The sequence below is a fragment of the Zea mays genome, chromosome 10 (genome assembly GCF_902167145.1).
Source record: "Zea mays cultivar B73 chromosome 10, Zm-B73-REFERENCE-NAM-5.0, whole genome shotgun sequence".
NCBI lineage: Eukaryota > Viridiplantae > Streptophyta > Magnoliopsida > Poales > Poaceae > Zea > Zea mays.
Window position 1 is genome coordinate 145,956,440 of NC_050105.1, and position 13,703 is coordinate 145,970,142.

At 49.3% G+C, this 13,703-nt stretch overlaps 1 long non-coding RNA gene across 1 annotated transcript; it reads right to left on the reverse strand.

Annotated features, from left to right (window-relative positions):
• Nucleotides 1-2,523: 2,523 nt before the first annotated feature.
• Nucleotides 2,524-4,258, reverse strand: LOC118473615 (uncharacterized). The gene is made up of 2 exons (XR_004853429.1): nt 3,860-4,258; nt 2,524-3,531 (listed from the first exon to the last, which is right to left on the reverse strand). It is a non-coding gene; the product is annotated as an uncharacterized lncRNA (long non-coding RNA).
• Between the last annotated feature and the right edge of the window lie 9,445 nt (nt 4,259-13,703).

The window sequence follows — 13,703 nt, forward strand, 5'->3', positions numbered from 1 at the left end:
AAATTGAAATAGAAAATCGAATATTAACAGCATGGATTTCACAACAGATTGTTGTTAGGTACTCCACACACCTTATGGGGAGAGAGTAACATAGATATAGCATGTGCACCATCGACCAAAAATAGGATTTTAATCTACAGTAGTTAATTTGCAATACATAACTACTACACCTAAAACTGCAAGTTGGAACCCAATGTCTTCATCAGCCAAGCAGTGAGCCAGTGACTATCACAGAACTTTTGCACGGGTTTGATCAGTCTCATCCAAGTTTACTATCTATGTTTATTGGTTAAATTGAACTAAAATTTCCACACATGTTATGTACAGATTCACGGATCAATCACATGAAGGGAAAATGCGCTAGAAAGATATGCACGTTTCCCGTTAACAAAGCCACCCCCAAACTAAACAGAGATAGTAAACTTGACTCAATGCTCAACTATTCTATAATCTAATTTTTTACTCAGTTATATCCCCACCAAAAAAGAATTCAGCTGTTGAATCATCAAAACCAATCTTCTATATATGCATCAGAGAATCAGAGATCTCAAGGTATAATTCAAAGAATCAGAGATCACACTGGATACTTAGTTTCTATCTATATAAAAGTGGTAGTTGGTGTTAGACACTTCCCTGCCGATGCGGAAGAGCTCGATGAGGTTGTAGAACTGGTCGTGGATGTCGCCACACATAGTGATGGGGCAACGCACGAGCTATACGTTCCACTCCTCGATGAGGATCGCCTTTGCCTGCTCGCATAGTGCCTTGACCTCCACCGCCGGCATGAACTTGCAATCCAACAGCTGCGATATCTAGTGGTCCAGATCCGTGTGTGAAGGCGTCACCGCTACGGTTCTGCTCTACCTCATACATCTCCTTCCCTTCCCTTCCCTCCCCTTACCTAGTTCCTGCCGCCGCCACCTCAGCAGGCACAACCGAGGAGGAGTAGGACCCAGCAAGGCCGCCGGTGTGGAGGGGTGCTAGGGGTATTTGTTTTGCGGGGAAACACGGGCAGGATGGCGGGTGGATCCGTCGAGATCCTTGGTTCCCTTGCAACGGAAGCGGATGGCGGGTGACACAATAGGCGAGAGGTAGAGTGGGCAGGGAAACACGAAGGGCGAGATGGCAGGTGGGGAAACGTGGAGCTCGACGCGAGAGGGGCGGGTTCGCAGAGCTCGGATGGCCGAGATCCTCGCATGTCGGCGAGGAGAGCGGGCTGGAGGTTGGCAAGGCTCACGGCGAGGAGATCGAGCTGGTGGTTGCCTGGTTGGTGAGGAGCTCGGCCGACCGAGATCGTTGCGATGAGGAGGGTGGAGGTTGCCGAGCGCATCGGGGACGCCGTGGATCCTGGAGCGCACGAACCGGCGGTAGAACCCCTCGAGGTCCTCCTCCTCCGACACGGAGACGCCATCGAGGGTGAAGTCGCGACACCCGTTGGCGTCGCCGCGCACGCGCACGGCCGTTCCGCCCCACGCGAACTCCAGCGCGGACAAGACACCCGAGGCGAGGTTCCGGATGCAGCCGATCACCTCGATCGGGTGCTCTGTGGCGCCGCCATCCTCGTCGGCCCTCCTCCACCGCCCCGTCTTCGCCCTAGCCAGGGCTGCGATGGGAAGAGAGAGAGACTGGGGAGGGGACGGGAGGCAGGGCGGCGGTTGCGGGTGGAAGCTAGCAAGCGGCGGCCAGGACGATGGAGGCCGTGGGTCGGGTGGTAGCTGGCAAGCGACGGGGGCGCTGGAGACCGCGGGGTGTTGAAAATTAGGGTTTCCATTTGTCGTATGTCATGGGCCGCGGTGCGCGGGATCGGATGACGGGATCGGACGACTGAGATTGTTTACACGATAGAATGGACGGCTGAGATCGCAGAACGGCAGGCTACCCTTACCGTCTTAATAAGTAGTAGAGATTTGATTGGGATGTTTTCTTATCTGGATTCTAATTTATATAAATTATTTTATACATTGTTTTCTCTTTACAATAAAAATGTAAAATATCTATATCTGGATTCTAATTTTATATGTATTATTTTAGAACATATATAATAAATTTAATATTTATTTTTGCATATTAGATTTTTTATCATATTTAACCGTAAACAAAGGAAAAGATCAGAAGGTTAATATCTTAATAAGTATCCGTTTTTATTTCAGGCTGACACGGCGTGCTTCTAGCAGAAGCAAACTTTTGGAGACCTCGCTCCCCTCGTTGACACGTGTGTATTTAATCTCAAAGGAAGGACGCACCACTTTCTTTTACGCCCCGTTTGGATGCCTAGAAATGAAACCTTTTACAAGAAATAAATTCCAAGAAATGAATTATATAGAATTCAATCGACTAGAAAGTGATTCAATTCCATTATTTTTGTTTGGTTGTACAAGCAATTGAATTCTTAGAATTAAATTCTAGATGTTGTTTGGATACTTTGCACACGGAATTTGAATTTGAATACAAACAATGATCTCTTGACTTTGCATCTGCTTAAAAATAAGCATGAACAATTTACAACTATCAGAAACTATTAAGTTCACAAATAACAATTCCACAAAGGCAAGTCACACATAACAGTTTTACAAAGTCATCAAATTCGCACATAAAAGTTCTACAAAGACATCAAATCTTCACATAGTAGTTTCATAGAGCCATCAAGTTCGCACACAACAGTTTCACATAGCCATCAAGTTCACACACAAAAGTTTCACAAAGACAAGTTCACACAATCAGTTCAACAAAGAGATCTAAGTTCACATATAAGTTGTTTCACTTCCTTAGCTGCATCATAAGCCACCTCTTCCTCCTTTCCATTGGGAGTGCTATCATCGACTCAAACTTGCGTGCATTAGAGGTGAGGATGTCCTAAAGCTCAAGTTCTGTGTCTTCATCAAGTCCCTCAACCTCTTGTAATGCGGCGAGAAATTCGGCGGAAGAGGGTAGCTTTGGACCGTCATCTTTCAATGCAGATGTAAGCATGTCGAACTTATCACACCATATAGAGTTAAATGAATCATCTGATCTTTGTCTTTTTAAACTACTCGAGGAAGATACAGAATATGGAGCATCCTTGCCTCCGGTATCATTCTCTTTTGTCATTTCCTTTGAACTTTCAGCTGCTGTTTTAGCACCCTCTCCATTTGCTTGGTCTTTATTGTACACTAGGCTGAGTAGATCCCAAAACTTTATAACCGTATGTCTATATCCTTTTGCTTCCTTATTCCTCTATAAAAAAATTGTTACAAAGATACATCAACAAATAAACTTGGAATTGAAACATAAACTAAGCTGCAAAAAATGGAATAAACTACTAGGCAACAGTAGCATGTATGACCAATTTGCAGGTCTAACTTCCTTGGCACAAGATTTTTAATTTATGATACACAACCCCCCTATAATGATACAATTTGGCAGAATTCATTCCGCAGCACGGCTTCCTTCTCGCAGTCGTTCCGTAGCACTGCCTCATTCTCCAAGTCCATCATGGACTCATCCATGGACTCATCAATTTCCGGCCAGCAATGTCTTCGGTACGATGCAAATCTGTTTCAGCAATGGGTTGCCCAGACAGACTATTTCAGTATAATATGGAGAAATTAAGTTATACAGTAATATAGTTTCATATGACTTTATATTTATGTACCCCTGATTTTTCAAAAGAACAAAGTACTGAAAATTCTAGCCTTTTTCATGCAAGTGTTCATAAATGGAATGAGCACTAACAACAAATTAGATAATTTACTTAATTTCAGGGTTCACATGATGAATTATCACCTATTCAATATTCTAGAAGAATTGAAAATCAAGACGTATGAAGTTCATAAAAACATTAAATCTCATGATAAACAAGTTTGAATTGAAAAAAAATTACCAAGTCATCATATTCTTCAGTCCTGTCCCGTTTTTTGCTTGGTTTCTAGCAAGAGCTGTTCTTTGTATACTTCAAGCCAAGCACGTCTCTGTTTTGCAAAAGGTAAATTGATTTAACATATTTTTTATCATGTAGTAGAAGTTTTGCTTTAGCAGTTACTGTCAAAGAAATAATAATTCAGTGGGGGAAGAAAATAGGATCATTGTTGGTAGATACAACAAAATAATCGATTTACTTATACGAAGCATTCATCTAAGTATCTAACGTTGTAACTTGTAACGATGGCAGACGGACCAAATTTATTTTTAAGGTAAAACAGTTCTGCTAATTCATTGTAAACAACGACATCGCTTCTCTGACATCGCTGGCAGCAGCGCTCGCTTCACGGGCGTTCCTGGTAGCAGCGTGTTGGACACCAAATGTGTCTCGCGGACGGTCCGGCCCTGGGGCCGGACGGTCCGCGGTCCGGACTGTCCGCGGTGGTGGCGCGGACGGTCCGCGCGTGCGCAGAATCAGTTAGGGTTCCTAGTTTCTCGCGGGATTGGTTACCTAAAACCACGGGATTAACTCGGAAATCAGTTGGAAGCGGATCCAGACCTCCCCCTTTATATAGATGAAGGGCTACGGCCGATTGAACCCCCCATCAATCGAACAAATCAAGTCTATTTCTCGTTTTTACCTTACGCATTAGGAATAGTTCTAGTCTAGTTCTAGTTTAGCCTCTCAATCTCCAAATTCTCCGCCTCTCTTCGACTCTACGTCGATTAGAGGAGTCTAGGTCGGCCTGCCGAGCCTAGACAACACCTAGGATCTCTCCTCCCCGACGGGGTCCCTCCCGGGAGCGAGATCCAGGCGCCGCCGGCGACCTTCGCCACCCCCTGCGCACGCGCGGACCGTCCGGCCTGTAGGCGCGGACCGTCCGGCCGTCAGGCAGGGAACCTTTGCCCCTGCTCCAGGTCGCGGACCGTCCGGTCCCTGGTCGCGGACCGTCCGCGCCTGTGCAGAGAGCACCGCCGCCGGTTCTTGTTGAGTGTTTGGCACCCGAAAAAGGTGTCAACATACTTTTGGCGACTCCGCTGGGGAAGGTGTTTAGATCTACTAAAAGTCAGGCCCTCAAATGGCCGGTTCTAAAGATCACACCGATATCTCCCCGGACAATATCCTGAAGCCGGCTGTTGAAAGTCTGACGGCCGATGAGCAACAGCAATACGAGGACTACATGCGTCAAGCGAGGGAGAAATTCTTATCACAATACACGGTGGATCGCCACCAGAAAGTTGTCAAACATGGAGAGACCGACGTCGCATCTCTTCTATCTTCGCTTCAAATCCCCAACGTAAGTAAACCCGACGACATCCAATTTATTAAACAGTATGTAGATCAGCAGCAGGATCAAATGAAACAACAGATTGTAGGGTTAGAAGAGTCAATTAGAAAATTAACGCGTACGTTGGAGAAGTCTGTTGCTCCTAGTTTTCCATCATATGAGACTAGTAACAGGATATCTATGACATCGGCAACAAATGGGGATTTGCAGCCCCAGCCATTATATGGTATGCCGATGAACTCATATACAGGACAAGTACCACCACCGCCATCCATGCTTGGTAGATCGGCACCCATGAACACGGTCGGACCGTCCGAGCTTTTGCCCGGACCGTCCGGCCCATATGCAGACCGTCCGGCTTGCTCTGCCGGACAGTCTGGGGCCGCCCTAGGACCACCGCCGTCCCTGCTTGGCAGACCGGTGACCCTGGACGCGGTCGGACCGTCCGAGCTTCTGCCCGGACCGTCCGGCCCTTACGCGGACCGTCCGGCTTTCCCTGCCGGACAGTCCGGGCCTGCACCAGGACTACCACATGGCGTCCCGATAATGGCGAACGCAACCGGTCAGTTCGGATTTACCACCGGGCAAGCTGGATATGCATACGCAGAACCTGTTGTTGCACACCATGCACCAAATTATTACACACCACAGCAGCAGTATGTTTCGCCCTCTACATATTTAAACCATAACGTACCATACAACCACAGACCGATCAACACTATCGATCGGTCACGGCAAGAAGGTCGGTGTACTAATACCCGACCAAATGAGCCCCACAGCCCAGGATCCGGTGGTCTGCCACCGGGTGCAATGGAAAAAATTAGGGAAGAGATGACTGAACTATTTCGAGATAAGTTCGGAGTTAGTGTAGCCAGAGTAGGGCAATCATACCAAAAGCCGTATAATCACCGGTTTGACACTGTCCCATATCCACAAGGGGCAAGGATACCAGAATTTTCTAAGTTTTCTGGTGAGAATGGGAGGAGCACACACGAACACATAGGCCAGTTCCTAGCACACCTAGGTGAATTGGCCGATGGAGAAGCATTTCGTGTTCGGTTATTTTCTTTATCCCTTACTGGTACCGCTTTTGCATGGTACGCTGCCCTGCCTCCTAATTCCATTAATTCCTGGAATGAGTTAGAAAGTAAATTTCATGAACATTTCTTTGCCGGGGAATATGAATTAGGACTAGCTGACTTAGCTTCAGTTCGACAAGGACGCGAAGAATCGGTTAATGATTATATCCGGAGGTTCCGGGACACTAGAAACCGATGCTTTCGGATCCATGTCGCAGACAAAGAGCTAGCAGGGTTAGCTTTTAATGGGTTGCTATCCTACTTAAGAGACAAATTAGATGGGACCCAGTTCTTTTCGATAGCCCAGCTACATCAGCGGGCTTTAGCCTGTGAAAGCCGATTTAAAGAGACATCAAAATCGGCCGCCCGTACTATACATCTAATAGAGCGTGATAGTTCAGATGATGAATCCGCAGATGTATATACCGCTGAGTTTATTTGGCCAACAAAGGCCAAATCTTCAGCATGTTCTTCCTTACAGCCGGTTCAAAAGAATCGGCAAGAAGAGATTAAATTTACCTTTAATGTTGCCAAATGCGATAAGATATTTGATGAGCTACTTAAAAATGGCAATATTAAATTAACTCATACTATCCCTCCTATAGATGAATTAAAGAGACGTGCTTATTGTAAGTGGCATAATTCTTTTTCTCATGCCACCAATGACTGTAATGTTTTTCGTCGACAGGTACAATCGGCCATAAATGAGGGCCGATTGGCTTTTCAGGAAATGCAAGTGGACACACAACCATTTCCTGTTAATACAATAGATATCACATGCAAAAAGATCTTAGTTCGGCCCGAAATGGCCGATAAAGGCAAAAGCAAAGACATCATCATTGGTAGTCCTCGCACGTCGAATATATCACAAAAGGAGATTGTTCGAAAGGCTCTGGATGATAAGGCTAAAAAGTCCGGAGGCACCGGGGGGCAGGCACAATTAATGAGTCAAGCACGACAGCCTGTCCTAAGCATCACGGACAATCTGGCACCTACGTGCGGACGGTCCGGTGTTCAGATAGACGGTTCGGCTAACTCTGCCGGACAGTCCGCCTATGCCCAAAGGTGTCAGCCTCCACACAAAACCTTAAAAGGGAAGGAGACACAACGGCGAAGCACAAATGGTCGGCTGATCAAAGCTGACTCTACTGTTGATCAGTTGCTCTCCAAGAATACTAGCGAGAAGACCGTTCTACGTGATCGGTCAACGAAGAAACCTCGGTCACCTACTAAAACGAAACGGGTAAACAAAACGGCCCGAAAGGCGACACAACAAGCATCGCCTATTCATCCTATGAGACCAGGGTACTTTCCACCCGTTTACTCATCGTCAGTATATTATCCTGTTCAAACATGGAATGGTACGATGATGAATCCATGGTACATGTATAGTCCCTTTGTCTATCCACACTGGGGGGCACCTCCATTCTATTCCTTTTGATTCAGTGATCAAACGGTCATGGCCGAGAAAGATAAAATCTGAAACGGCCGTTATACATTGATGCTTTATTAAATGATCTCAATATTGAAAAGCCGGTGACTTACATCAGGTTTAGTTCATATGCTTTTGGTTCGTCAACTTTCACCAAAAGGCAGGGGGGCATATGTTGGACACCAAATGTGTCTCGCGGACGGTCCGGCCCTGGGGCCGGACGGTCCGCGGTCCGGACTGTCCGCGGTGGTGGCGCGGACGGTCCGCGCGTGCGCAGAATCAGTTAGGGTTCCTAGTTTCTCGCGGGATTGGTTACCTAAAACCACGGGATTAACTCGGAAATCAGTTGGAAGCGGATCCAGACCTCCCCCTTTATATAGATGAAGGGCTACGGCCGATTGAACCCCCCATCAATCGAACAAATCAAGTCTATTTCTCGTTTTTACCTTACGCATTAGGAATAGTTCTAGTCTAGTTCTAGTTTAGCCTCTCAATCTCCAAATTCTCCGCCTCTCTTCGACTCTACGTCGATTAGAGGAGTCTAGGTCGGCCTGCCGAGCCTAGACAACACCTAGGATCTCTCCTCCCCGACGGGGTCCCTCCCGGGAGCGAGATCCAGGCGCCGCCGGCGACCTTCGCCACCCCCTGCGCACGCGCGGACCGTTCGGCCTGTAGGCGCGGACCGTCCGGCCGTCAGGCAGGGAACCTTTGCCCCTGCTCCAGGTCGCGGACCGTCCGGTCCCTGGTCGCGGACCGTCCGCGCCTGTGCAGAGAGCACCGCCGCCGGTTCTTGTTGAGTGTTTGGCACCCGAAAAAGGTGTCAACACAGCGCTCGCTTCACGGGCGTTCCTGGTAGCAGCACTCGCTTCTCGGGCATTGCTGGCGTCAGATTGGACAACGACGAGGAGGAGAGTGAAACCAAGGAGAGGCCACTGGTGCTTCGACTTCAACCACGCGAGGTCCAGAGCGGCGCTGGACCTTCAGGCCTCGTCCCGTCCGGCTGCAGATCCTACCGCTACTTCCCCGACGCCCGCGCGCTCCTGAGCTGCAGATCCTACGCGATCCTGGGAATCCCCTTGATAGACACACCTCTAGATCGCGACCTCCAGATCGTCGGGATGAGCAGAGGAAGAGGGTGAGGAAGACACGAGATGGATGAGAGCGAGGTAGATGACTCACCTGAGCTGCTTTTTCCGACGAGCGCGAGGTAGACGGGGGAGACGGATGAGGGCGGCGGTCCTGGGTGGAGATGGTCCTTTCTAGCCTTTTCTGATGGTGGAGAGTCTGAATTGAGAGGAGGCCATATTTGCAGGGATTAGAATTAGGTAGAAATGATCAATTCAATTCCACAGACAGCCAAACAGACCAATTTTTGGAAAGTGATTCAATTCAAACCAATTCTTGGGAGCCAAACAGCCCCTTAATCAATTTCGTTATATGGGAATTTCAGAAGGATATGAATACTGTAGACTATTTCGTACTTTTTCCTATAGAAAAGCGAGAGACAGACTATCACGAACCTTAGGCTATTTGCAACCGTTACCTCTAAATTTTCCCCTTATATCATTTCCCCCCCCCTATTTTCCCCCCTATTTTTTCCCGCAGCGTTTCCCCTAAATACTTCCCCTATACCCTACTATAACTATAAAATATTATTTTCCATACCTATTCAGTATTCATTATCACTTTTTTCTCAACTAATAAATACTGGCATGTACAGATTCTGATGGAAGGGGGCTAGCACAGTATTCATTTGATCTAGCTCCAGTATCCATTTGATCTGATGTGAGAGAGAAGAGGGACACATGGTAGGGTGCAAGGTAGGAAGCAGCGGTGCGGCCAAATTTTTTGCATTTTGGTCATTCATCGGAAAAAATTTCACGTTTGGACCCTAGAAAATTTTAATGTCATTTTTGGACCCTTTACTCGGCGCCGTAGCCTATGGCGCCGAGGTAACACAGCTCGGCGCCATAGGCTATGGCGCCGAGGTACGTGCTGCGTTGGCACAAACGGATGTCGTGGAGCCGACGTGGTACCGAGCTCGGCGCCATAGATCTTGGCGCCGAGCTCCATTGTGTACAGAAAACTTGTCTAGCTCAATTGTTAAAATACAAGGCTCTTAACCTTGTGGTCGTGGGTTCGAGCCCCACAGTGGGCTTTTTTTAATACTTTTTGTTTTTGTCACTTATTTTTTTTTGTTGTCCATATTTTTCGTTTATGTCGCTGATTTGTCCGTCCTGATTTATTTCTTATCCAGTTTTATTTTTGTGACTGATTTGTTTATTCGTTCAAATTTTTTTTATCCGACGAGCACATCAGCTGTATATGCAATAAATTCTAAAATATATCATCTATGAGACAAGTATATAATGGAGTATACTTTTATTTAGTGCAGAAGAAAAAAAGATGAATATGTGTGCTTCTTTTTACTGGGAATATGTTATTATGTATTTAAAATTTATGTTCAAAAGAAATCAATGAAAATATAATATTTTTATTTGATCACGATTGAAGTAAGAGTGTTCTCATTTGATTTTTATTTGTGGTTAGCTGAGCAAACAAGGGGAGAAGTTGACGGCTTGTGAGCACTGTGGCACACAGCTGCTGTGCTTGCCGGATAAAAAAATCTGGACGAATAAACAAATCAGTCACAAAAATAAAACTGGATGAGAAATAAATCAGGACATACAAATCAGCGACATAAACGAAAAATATAGACAAAAAAACAAATAAGTGACAAAGACAAAAAGTATTAATAAAAAACACCCATCGTGGGGCTCGAACCCACGACCACAAGGTTAAGAGCCTTGTATTTTACCAACTAAGCTAGACAAGTTTTCTGTACACAATGGAGCTCGGCGCCAAGATCTATGGCGCCGAGCTCGGTACCACGTCTGTGGGAGATAGATATCCCCCGGGTCCACTAAAAGAGTAAAGGACCTCACGAAAGGCCCAAAGGCCCAATAAATCGTAAGGTCATTCTTTCGTGGGCCTGGGGAGAAACAACCGGCGAAACAGAGCGGCATGAGGCTGGATTGGTGCAAACCCGGACGGCCCACAGCGTCGAGCGAATGGCTGCAACAGAGATCCGACTTTCCTGCGCTGGAGTCTCCATGCAACGAAGCCATGCGAGGATAAGTCGGCGGGGGTTACGTAGGGATAATCTCAAGAGGTTCACTATCTTTTAGCTACTTGTTGTTATCTTACCCACGTGTACTGCCCCAAGGTCGAGTATATAAGGCCTAGGGGGCACCCCTTCAGAACGACCGACCCTATCTTACTTAGCCACCTACGTAAACTCTCTGTGCCTTCAACCCAGAGAGTCCTCTTGTAACCACATCCGAATTCTCATCAGGACGTAGGGTGTTACGCATCTCTAAGCGGCCCGAACCTGTAAATCTTGTCCACTGTCTCTCGTGCAATCGGCACGAACCATTTTGCTACAGTCGTTGACACCGTCCTACTCCTAAAAAACACCTTGAGGGGCAACCCCGGGTGTGCGGTCGGACCCAAAACACCGACAGCTGGCGCGCCAGGTAGGGGGTGTGTCGACGATCCAAGCTAGCTCAATGGCCGTCACCTTCCACAGCAAAATCGCCATGCGTCCCGGATCTGTATTCTGCTTCGGGACAATCTCGTCCGTAGCAGATGAAGAAGGAATTCTACACCGCCTCGCAGATCTGCCGGAACAGAAGTCTCCTCCAACAAACTCCGAAAATGCTGGAAAGACGCTACTTCCGGCTCTTCGGAAAAAGATCGTCTCCGGGGAAGCTGGAGCCAGAAGCTCGCTGACCCGGAAGAGTCCGCTGTCTACTTCCCCGACGAAAGAATGGACACGGGTCGTGAAAAAGAAGGAGACCAGGGAGAGGCAAATTGTTCTTCCCGTTCCTCCGACCTCAAAGGAGAACGAAAAGAAAGTCGTCGCGGCAGCAATACCGTTCTACCCCAACGTCCTCTTCATCGGGAGAGCAGAGTCGCTCGCCGTCTCCGACGATGAACCGACCGCGCCCGGAGAAGAACCGCCTCAGCGAGAATCCCGCCGACGAAGGAACCGACGCAGGAACGTTCGACGACATCATGCGGCTGGAGAGCGGGATCCGGAGCAGCCTGTCTCGCGAGACGAGGTCTCGGAGGTAGGAGAAACTCCGGAAGAACACGTCTTCAGGGAACGAAGGAACTCCCGACGACGTGATCGCCGACGGATTCAGGAGCAAGCCGAGCAAGATGCAAGGCAACGCCGGGAGAATCCGTTCTTCGGGCGCAACTTGAACCCCGACTTCGCTCGAGCTATGAACACGCCGAGCGAAGTCGGAGGCGTTCTAGCTCGGATAGCTGACGGACTTCCTCGGACTCCCGACGCCGAGGGATACCGACGCCTGTTTACTCAGGCGGCCAACCATCTTCTACCGCTCGCTCACCCGCCGAACGATTTGCGACACACCATCAACAGTCGCCGAGACGCGCGAAGCTCCATCAATGCTTCGCGCGAACGGCGGCATGAGAACGAAATTCGCCGTCGGGAGGAGTATGACCGAGATCATGGCTTCCCGACTCAAAGCCAGGCCACCAGGACTGAGTCGGCAACAGCTTCAACTGGCGGTACCACCCGGGGACGGTCGAGGAACCGCCACCACCACTCCCCTCCCCGGGACAGACGACATCCCCGACGACAGGAGGACACGTGCGGAGTATCTGCACTTACTCCGCGCCTTAGGGCCATCCAATGGCCTCCCAATTTCAAGGTATCCAATGTCGACAAATATGAACCTAAGCAGGATCCAGGGGGTTGGTTAGCCGTCTACACCACTGCCGCTCGAGCTGCCGGAGCATCTGAAGACGTCATGACCGCATATCTGCCCATTGTCCTTGGGCAAGATGCGCTGCAGTGGCTGCGACATCTACCCCGACACTGCATCGACGACTGGGGAGACTTCAGTCGACGTTTCATCGCCAACTTCCAGTCCCTCTCCGACAAGCCGGCGCAACCATGGGACCTCAAATCCATCAAGCGCCGGGGGGATGAGACTCTCCGGTCATACCTTAAAAGGTTCCAGACCATGAGAAACCGCATCCCCGAGGTCACGGAGGCGGCCGTGATCGAGGACTTCTACAGAGGATCCAATGACTCGGTTTTCGTCCGAGCCATACTACAAAAGGCGCCGACTACCTCCGAGGAGCTGTTCCGGGAAGCCGACCTCTACATCACCGCCGACGAGCGGGCCCAGGATCTCATCGGAGGAGCAAAGCCTGCACCGGCAGCGCCACGACGTGACGCGAACCAGCCGTCCGACAAACGCTGGGAGAAGAGGCCTCGAGAAGAAGTACACGCTGCCGGACCACCCGCCTCTCGCGCCCGAGGAGGACCTCGTGGAGGCGAGCGCACGCTGGACGACATCCTCGACGCCCAGTGCCCGTACCACAAGGACATGCGCCACACCCTTCGAAACTGCCGGGACTTCAAGCACTCCGTCGGGCACGGCCGACCCTTCCAACCTCTACCGCCTCCTCCGCCGAGGGGAGGACCAGATGAACCACGACAGCCCCATCGGCAGGAGGAGGGGGGAGGAGGAGCTTTCCCGCGCGTTGACAGGGAGGTCAACGTCATCTTCGGTGGACATGGGTCGCAGGAGAACAAAAGACAACAAAAGCTCAACGACCGCCAGATACTGGTGGCGACCACCGGTCCTCCCGCCCCATACCGGTGGTCGGAGCACCCGATCACTTTCACCCGGGAGGATCAGTGGCTCAACTTCGACCATCCAGGCAAATACCCGCTCCTCGTCGATCCGGTGATCCGGGAGAGCCGGGTAAAGAAGGTGCTAGTGGACGGGGGGAGCAGCATCAACGTCACCTTCCCCCGTACACTCCAAGGCTTGGGAGTTCACCTCAAAGAGCTCCACGAGTCGGACACTCCTTTCTTCGGCATCGTGCCGACGGAAGGGGAATACCCGTTGGGCCACATCTACATGCCGGTCACCTTCGGAACTCCGGAGAACTACAGAACCG